Source organism: Lactuca serriola, chromosome 9, assembly GCF_051521515.1.
Source record: "Lactuca serriola cultivar US96UC23 chromosome 9, Lser_US96UC23_V15, whole genome shotgun sequence".
In the NCBI taxonomy this organism is placed as follows: Eukaryota; Viridiplantae; Streptophyta; class Magnoliopsida; order Asterales; family Asteraceae; genus Lactuca; species Lactuca serriola.
The window spans coordinates 79,580,866-79,589,432 of NC_136416.1; positions in this window are offsets into that span (position 1 = coordinate 79,580,866).

The window sequence follows — 8,567 nt, forward strand, 5'->3', positions numbered from 1 at the left end:
TGCTACTCCTTATATCAATCACATGTGATTAATAAGTAGAATTATGCTAGTTATTACATCAATCACATGTGATTAATATGCAGCATTCAAATGATTTACTACACGTTAGCCGTTTTACCAAACAGTTTTCCTTCAAATGATTTTTATAAACATTTTATATGTTTTAAACTCCTTATTACACTGTACCTTGTACTCAGTATACTACAATTCAAACTTATTTACAATTGTGTTTCAAACAAATGTTTCCTTATACTAAACTGTTTTATCAAACTTATGCCTTCAAATTGTTTTATAGATTGACATCAAGTCGATCTTTTCTTAAAATAATATTTATGTTTCAAATGTCTTACAAAACTTATTTATGCTTTTATATTATAAATTGCATGCCTCTATATGTATAGTTATATAAGAAATGTTTAAAAGACTTAGGAAAGTTATCCACCCTATTTCCTTTTCGCGCTTGAGATGTGGTCTGGTGGGATATCGGGTACTCGTCCGAAAGTCGTTTAAATATTAGTTATATATCATGTGTACATATATAGTCATAAAAGGTCCTTCTAGTTCATCCCATGCCCTTGGGTAGCATGGGTATACATCCATGTTCATACGTACCATTTAGCTTACTAGTAAACTACCATATGGGTAGTTTAGGAAGATACTAGAACAATTACTAGAACGCGATATCATACAATGAGTCAGTTCATTCATGAGTCAATACTTTTTAGAACATTACAGTACATTACATATACAACTATACTAGGATGATTACATTACTATACTTGCTAGGTAGAGAGCACGTACATTACAGCTAGAATAGTTCATTACATTACATATACAAGAATACGTTAATTATTGTGATTTAAATCGGAGCATGACTTAAATGTCATGACTCGAGTTGTAGCCAGAGTCTCTTGGAGGGAGAGCGTGAGTTTGCGTATAGATCTATACTGGATTGACAATCCTACACCTTGCTGCTAGCTACAGCCGGATCTGCAGGTCTGCGGGTGCCAAACGTCATTCCGTTATTACGACCATTCGTATGTCGTTGTTATCAGTCGATAGTATAGTGCAATTTATCACATAATGCCTTAATATAAATCCGGTTTAAGGTAATTAGTACAACAGTAGTTCTTATAGCGCTACGATTTAGTACTACATTAATTCTCCCTGTACAGATATTTAGTGATCTTTTCACTTAAACTATAAATGTAAAAACTATATTTTGATAATGATAGTTACACTTGGGAAAATTACACACTTTTACAAGAAACGAACATATAGAACCGTTAAGTCTTGGTAGAAGACTACATAGAGATCAGTTAAGTCTTGGTAGAAGACTCCCTGTTATAATAGTAGGAATCATAGGGATTTCTAGGGTTTTTCAAACGTCTACAGTTGTTTTACATACATTCTCAATACTTACAGTTCATATACAAATTCTTACATACAAATACTTACATACAAATTAAGACACTAAATACTTATGATCTCACCAGCTTCAAAGCTGATACCCGCTTTCAAAATTACTTATATCCTCAGGTTATCATAGACAGGTACCGATGCAAGGAGAAAGGAAGATGGAGCTTGTTCAAGACTTATCTTTCATTTTGATTTATGCTTTAGTGTTTATCAAAATTTGACAGAACACATTTGTATAATAATTATATTATTAATGCAATGGATGATGTTGTTGCTTGTTTACTACTTTACATTGTTGTTGATATTATACATGACGTCCTCCGCCCCAGAACGTTTCCGCCGTTCTTGGTTTTGGGGTGTGACAGAAACCTTTGAGAAATTCAAAGATTCTAAACAAGAAGTGGAGAATTAGCACGGTAGGAAGATAAAGATGCTTCAATCCAATCGGGGTGGTGAGTATCTTAGTATTGAGTTCCTAGACTATCTTAAGGGGTGTGGAATTGTTTCACAGTTGACGCCACCTAGGACTCCACAGCTTAATGGTGTGGCTAATAGGCGCAACCGAACCTTGTTGGACATGGTTCGTTACATGATGAGTCGAGCTTCGTTACCAATCTCATTCTAGGGGTATACCTTAGAGACTACCATCCATATCCTTAATCTAGTCCCTACCAAGAAGGTTGCCAAAACACCTCACGAGATATGGAATGGGAAAGCTACCACATTAGACCACATCAAGGTTTGGGGTTGTGAGGCTTTCGTGAGATGCGAGACTCATGACAAGCTCGAACCTCGTAGTGAGTGGTGTATTGTCATCGACTACCCACAGAAATCCTTTTGTTATCTCTTCTACAGACCTAGTGACAATGTTGTCTTCGTTGCAAGGAGAGGATTCTTTCGTGAGAGAGAGAGAGCTCATAAGCCAAGGAAACAGTGGGAGGCAAATTGACCTTGAGGAACATCAAAAGTCAAGTGGTGAAGGAACCTCAAACTCTATTAATCAACCTAAGGAGGAAACTCTTGTTGAGCCGATTGACAAGTCTGTACCTTTGAGGCATTCCGGTAGAGTTAGAGTTCCACCTGATTTTTAGGGTTTCCATATTACTACAGAAGGTAATACATTTATCATTGATAGCACATTGGTAAATCTGGATAAACCTAACAACTACAAGGAAGCCAAGGCAGACCCCAATTCTGCTAAATGGAAAGAGGCTATGGACAGCGAGATTCAGTCCACGTATGACAATCAAGTTTGGAACTTCGTTGACAATGTACCGGGTCGTAAGACAGTCAGGTGCAAATAGATCTTCAAGAAGAAGACCGACATGGATGGGAAAGTACAAACACATAAGGCGCGACTAGTTGTGAAGGCTTTACTCAAACTCCGGGAGTTTACTATGATGAGACCTTCTTGCCAGTAGCAAAGATTATGTCTATTAGGGTTATGCTAGCCATTGCTGCGTTTCATGATTATGAAATATGGCAAATAGATGTCAAAACCACTTTCCTTAATGGAAAGTTGGCTGAGGATGTTTACATTAGTCAGCCAAAGCGTTTTGTCGATGTAAAGTAACCTAATAGAGTGTGTAAGCTTGAGAAATCCATTTATGGGTTGAAACAAGCATCTCGCAGACGAAATCTTTGTTTTAATGAGAAAGTCAAAGAGTTTGGCTTTTCGAGAAGCGATGATGAGTCCTGTGTATATGTCAAGGCTAGTGGGAGCATAGTTATCTTTCTGGTGTTGTATGTGGATGATATACTACTCATAGGAAATGACATCCCAACCTTGCAAGAGGTTAAGTCCTAGCTTGGGAAGTGTTTCGTTATGAAGGACCTCAAAGAAGCTGCCTATATTCTTGGGATAAGGATATTGAGAGATAGGAGTAAGAGACTAACTGGCCTTAGTCAAAGTACCTACTTGGATAAGGTGTTGAAATGATTCAACATGCAGTATTCCAAGAAAGGTTACTGATGTGTATATAATGTGTTAATATTTTTATTCAAGTTTTAAATTTATAAAAGCTATTTCCTACACTAGACTATTAAACACACTAGGCAGTGTACCTAATCGTGCAATAGTATAGCTATGGTAAGAACGAGTGTCGATCACAGGGAATGGTGTTTGAACTAACTTTATTCTACTATTAACTAATTACTAATTAAATTAGAAAAAGGGTTTGTTTTCCTTGTTTTGCAAGACTAGATACTTCAATTATCACTTAATTATGCTAACACTAAGTAAAGCAAATTAACAAGTATGAATTAACCAAGGTGAGTAAGATACTTTCCTTTAGCTTCGGATTTATTTGTTATTATGGTTGATTTATGGAAGTGCAATGGATTTAGTTTCTTTAGTTACCGATTCCTAAGATGACCAAATTAGTATTCACTAAATTAATCTTTTAGCAAACTAGTTTATTTATTCGATGATCAGGTGGACAAACTTACAAGTTCACTAGTGTTTGGTTCGAATTGATTAGACTTATAATTGATTAAACAATTAGTTTATTGATTCAATTCAATATATGATTTGTCGTCATATATTAGCTCTTATACCTTTTTACCCACTTTTCTACTTAACCCTAGGTTTTGTTCAAAACCCTAGTCCTACAAATTTGCAAACCACAAGATCATAAGATTCAAATTTAACTAAGATAGATGGTCATACTAGCCTGATCAAATTCAGCAATAAGTAGAGAAAATAGTTATCAAAAGTACTTGAGGTTCTTTAATAAGCTAAATAAACAAATAACCAAATATCCAAATCCAAACCATAAATCAACCACAAAAATTTAATTCAACCTAGGCTAAATGAAAGTCATGAATATTTAGCTCATGATTGCAGTAAACAAAAACACAAAAACGAAATTCAAAGTATTTGAAATGGGAAATTCTAGTGAAAACCGGAATGTAGAATTTAGTTTCCTTAATGCTCCTCCTTCCAAGGTTGAGAATGAAACTCTTGCTTACAAGCCTTAAAACCAGTGTTTTAGCCTTCAAAAGTGTCGAATTATCCAGAGCCAAAAGTTCCAATTTGGGGTTTATGGTGATCTATTTATACTTTTCCCAAAATCAGACCACCACGTCCTGGTAAGTCCACCACGCCGTGGTAATCGTGTTTATCCCGTGTTCTACAAGTCTTTGAAGCTGATCGAGATTCTTCAAGTTGCCATGCCGTGGGGAATTCACCACGACATGTTGGGGTATTTTTTTTTCATTTGAAAGCTTTGTTTCAAACTCCCAACTTCCAACATCCAGCTTCCAGCTTCCTTTTTGCTCCAAGCATGTCTTTTGGTCCCTACAACGCAATTCTTAGCAAATTAAGTATCTTTTGTTCTAATAAGGGCATAAATATAATTAAAACATTAAGATATGTTTTATAATTATGTGTATAGATATGCACATATCAAAATACCCCACACTTATTCTTTGCTTGCCCTCAGGCAAATTGATTTTTTAATTTCACCATCAAATACAAAACAATCTATTTCCAACCTAGCCATTATCCCAAGACATCAATGCATGTATTTTTGTCTATAATTCCATAGAACTCCCCATTCCTGAATACTCACAATCCCTATGAACCTTTACCCCTTAGCTTATACGACACTCATTTCTACAACCCTCCAAATCAATCCTCGGCAATCTTTCTTGACCTCAAGGTCTTTTTGGCTAAACAACCAAACATACATAAATTCTAGAAATTACAACTTTGATACCACAATGGAGCTCTTTGAATTCTTCATTTTTTTGTATATTTGATCTTTGATTAGTTTGAACTCACCACCTTCTCTGTTTGATTTATGGTATCTTCAACTTTTGGATTTCTTCATAATTTCTGATCTTTTGATCTTCATACTTTGATAACTCCAAAATTCTTTTACTTTTTGGTACTTTCTCTCTCTTTTTTACATGTATTCTCACTTTTTTCCGTTTTCACTCAAATCCTACATGCTTAAGCAATGAGCTTAGCTTCAACCTTTATTGGTTAAGGTATTAGTCTAACTACAATGACTACCTAAGCTTTCCTGGATGGATTTCAAGTTTAGGCTGTAAAATGTGTTATGTCATAGAAGCTACCAGATTACCTTTCATACTTCATGACTTTTCAATAGGAACTGGGAAGCCACAAATACACTATAACATGTGGTGGCTCAAGAAAACATTTGGGTTCTCTTTGGATCATGCCATACTTTATTGGGAAAAAAATTAATTAGCTAAGTTTCCTAATTTAAAAATAAAATGCTTTTTCTTATGCAATATATCCCCTACCCCACAATTATTTCATGCAATGCCCTCATTGCATGGTAAACAAAACATAAAGTTAAAAGGAGGGAGAAAAAGGAACAGACTCTCCTGGGATAGAAGATGCATCTCGAAACATGGGAAAGACTTCTAGCTTGCTTGAACATGTGGAAATGAAAGTAGAAATTAGAATAGCAACCTCCTTATGCTTTGAAAAACTCCCCCACAACCTAGGAAAGTGTCAACCATGTCGTAGCAGCCGGGATAATTCTTCATTATGGCGTGAAATTCTATGGTGTGGGAATAGCTCATCCACACCATGAGAATGAATATAAGATAGGAAACACTACTGTTGATCATGTAGAATACTGAAAGTGCTAGAGCAGACTCAGAAAATGGACTAAAAAATCGACACGTTGTGGTGGATATCACCACGTCATGGTAACCCAAACAGAACATCTTTTGATATTATAACTGCAACAACACGACATAGTGTGTAGTACCACGTCGTGGTGGCCTTGAAAATGCAAAATCTGGTGCCCTTAGGTACTTAATTTGGAACTATATGTTTCACCAATTCATGTATAAAGTTATTGGAACTCGCTGTCGTGGAGTATCATCGGGAATGCTAAAACCACCCATTCTAAGATCAACAATAATATTCGCCCACCTATACAAAAGGACATAAAAGGGTTTCTGAGGTTCCACAGTTAACATGACAGCTTCACGTTTTTCAAGAACTCCAAATGAAAGTGCGAGCCGTGTAATCAACACTCCACCATATAATGGGGACCCGCGCCTATCTTTGGCTACCCGAGCTGCAAGGAATTCAGCCAAGTGAAAAGGTAAATCAACATATATATCGGTTGAAGTAATGGCCCATGAGAAGAAGACATCAACAGGACATTTATCCCCCTCCTGACGCTCGTTGATAGTGTTAGTGATGAGACAGTGCAACATGCGGTGAATGGGCGACCGAATGTCGCTTTCTTGGGCAGTTACCTTATTGTACATCCCATTGGTAATTGCATTCCAATGCTCCTCAACTTTAAACATGTCCATATTTCTTATAGAAGCTGCAATACTCTAAATGAACCTCAGACGGAAGGTAAATTTCCGTCCTAAGTGCAAAGTCGGCAAGGCTAAGAGAGCGTATTTCACCACCAAGGCAAAATTTTATATTATCATCAGCATATATCCCAACTTTTCGTGCAAAGGAAATTGTTGCTAGAAACTCATGAACCAATTCCTTATACACGACCTCTTGAATTTCGAAAATCCAGCGCCACCCCAAGCACGTAAACTGGCCATGAACTCCTTTAAAAACGTTGTTAAGATGAGGTTCAATGGCTTCCATTAACCCTATTTGTCCCATCCAATGCCAATCCACAAACACGGGAACATCCACTTTTCGTTTCTTCACCAATTCAAGTTTAGCATTCCAACGAGTGTGAACCTCGAGTGCAACATCCCTTGGGAAAGAATACCACGGAAACATGGGGTGACCTGTGGGTTGGTTGCGTCTTAAACGATTAGCCATGCCTAGAAAAATAACCACAAAGGACACCCAAAGAACCATATATACTATTTACAACCAAAATGCAACATAATAAACTAGAAAAGACCCCACTACGACGATTCGTCGTGGTCGACGCACTGTCGGGACTCCTGGTTAAATCGGGCCATTTTTCACTCCAATTCAACTCAATACAAGTTCAGGGTTTGTTCAAGGCATATTATGGAGTAGAATGATAGCAAAATCAATGTGTAAAACAACTAAAATTGGGTCCGATTTTTGCAAAAATCGAAACCCTAGGTTCCTAAAATCGCCCCTAAATGTGTTCTAATCAGTAAATATATGCCCTTTACTAACATAATAAATGATTAAGAGAAACTAAATCACTAGAAAATAATACCTTTTGGTGAAGAAATGCAAGAATCAAAGGAAGAAAGATGGAGTTCTTCGTGGGGCGGCATGCACGATGAGAGAGAAAGAGTGGAGTAAAAGTGAAATGTTTTTGATTGAAGTTGAAAAAAACACTAATTTGACTGCAGTTATTTTGGCACCATGACGTGGTAGATTCACCACGTTGTGGTGAATCATGTATGCCCAATTTTTCGTGTTCAATCCAATTACTACCTCGTGGCGGGTTAAAAATCATTCTTATTTATTAAACTCTTAAAAATATCCACCCCACACTCGTGTTATGCCATACCCCATGTCGAATTCATAGACAAATCAGAAGAATGAGAGAATAAAACCTAAATAAAACTAATAAAAGAAAGGGAAAGAAAATGCAAACTCAAAATCACAGGTTGCCTCCTGCAAGCGCTTCTTTTTAGGGAGTCATAAGTCTAACTCCTTCCCGCTTCACGTTGTCTCAACTCATGTGAATTTGACGATTTCCCCCTCTCTTTCTTCAATTGGCATTCCTTCTTCATAATGTTTCACCCTATTCCCATTAACCTTGAAATGGATTCTGTCTCTCGATATAAGCTCAATAGCTCCATGTGAGAAAACTTGTTTGACAACAAAAGGCTCATCCCACCTAGTTTGTAATTTGCCTAGGAAAAGCTTCAACCTTGAATTGAAAAGTAGCACCTTTTGTCCTTCATGAAAATCCTTATTACCTTTTAGTCTCATGTCATGTCATTTCTTAGTCTTGTCTTTATATATCAAGGAACTAGTGTATGCTTCGTTTGTAAGCTCTTCAAGGGCATTCATTTACATTAACCAGTTGGTGCGAAGCTCAGCAAGCTCAAAATTACACATCTTCAAAGCCCAAAGTTCTTTATGCTCTATCTCAACTGGCAAGTGGCAATTCTTTCCATAAACCAACCTATACGTTGTAGTACCAATAGGTGTTTTAAACGCCATTCGAAATGCCAAAAGTGCATCATCA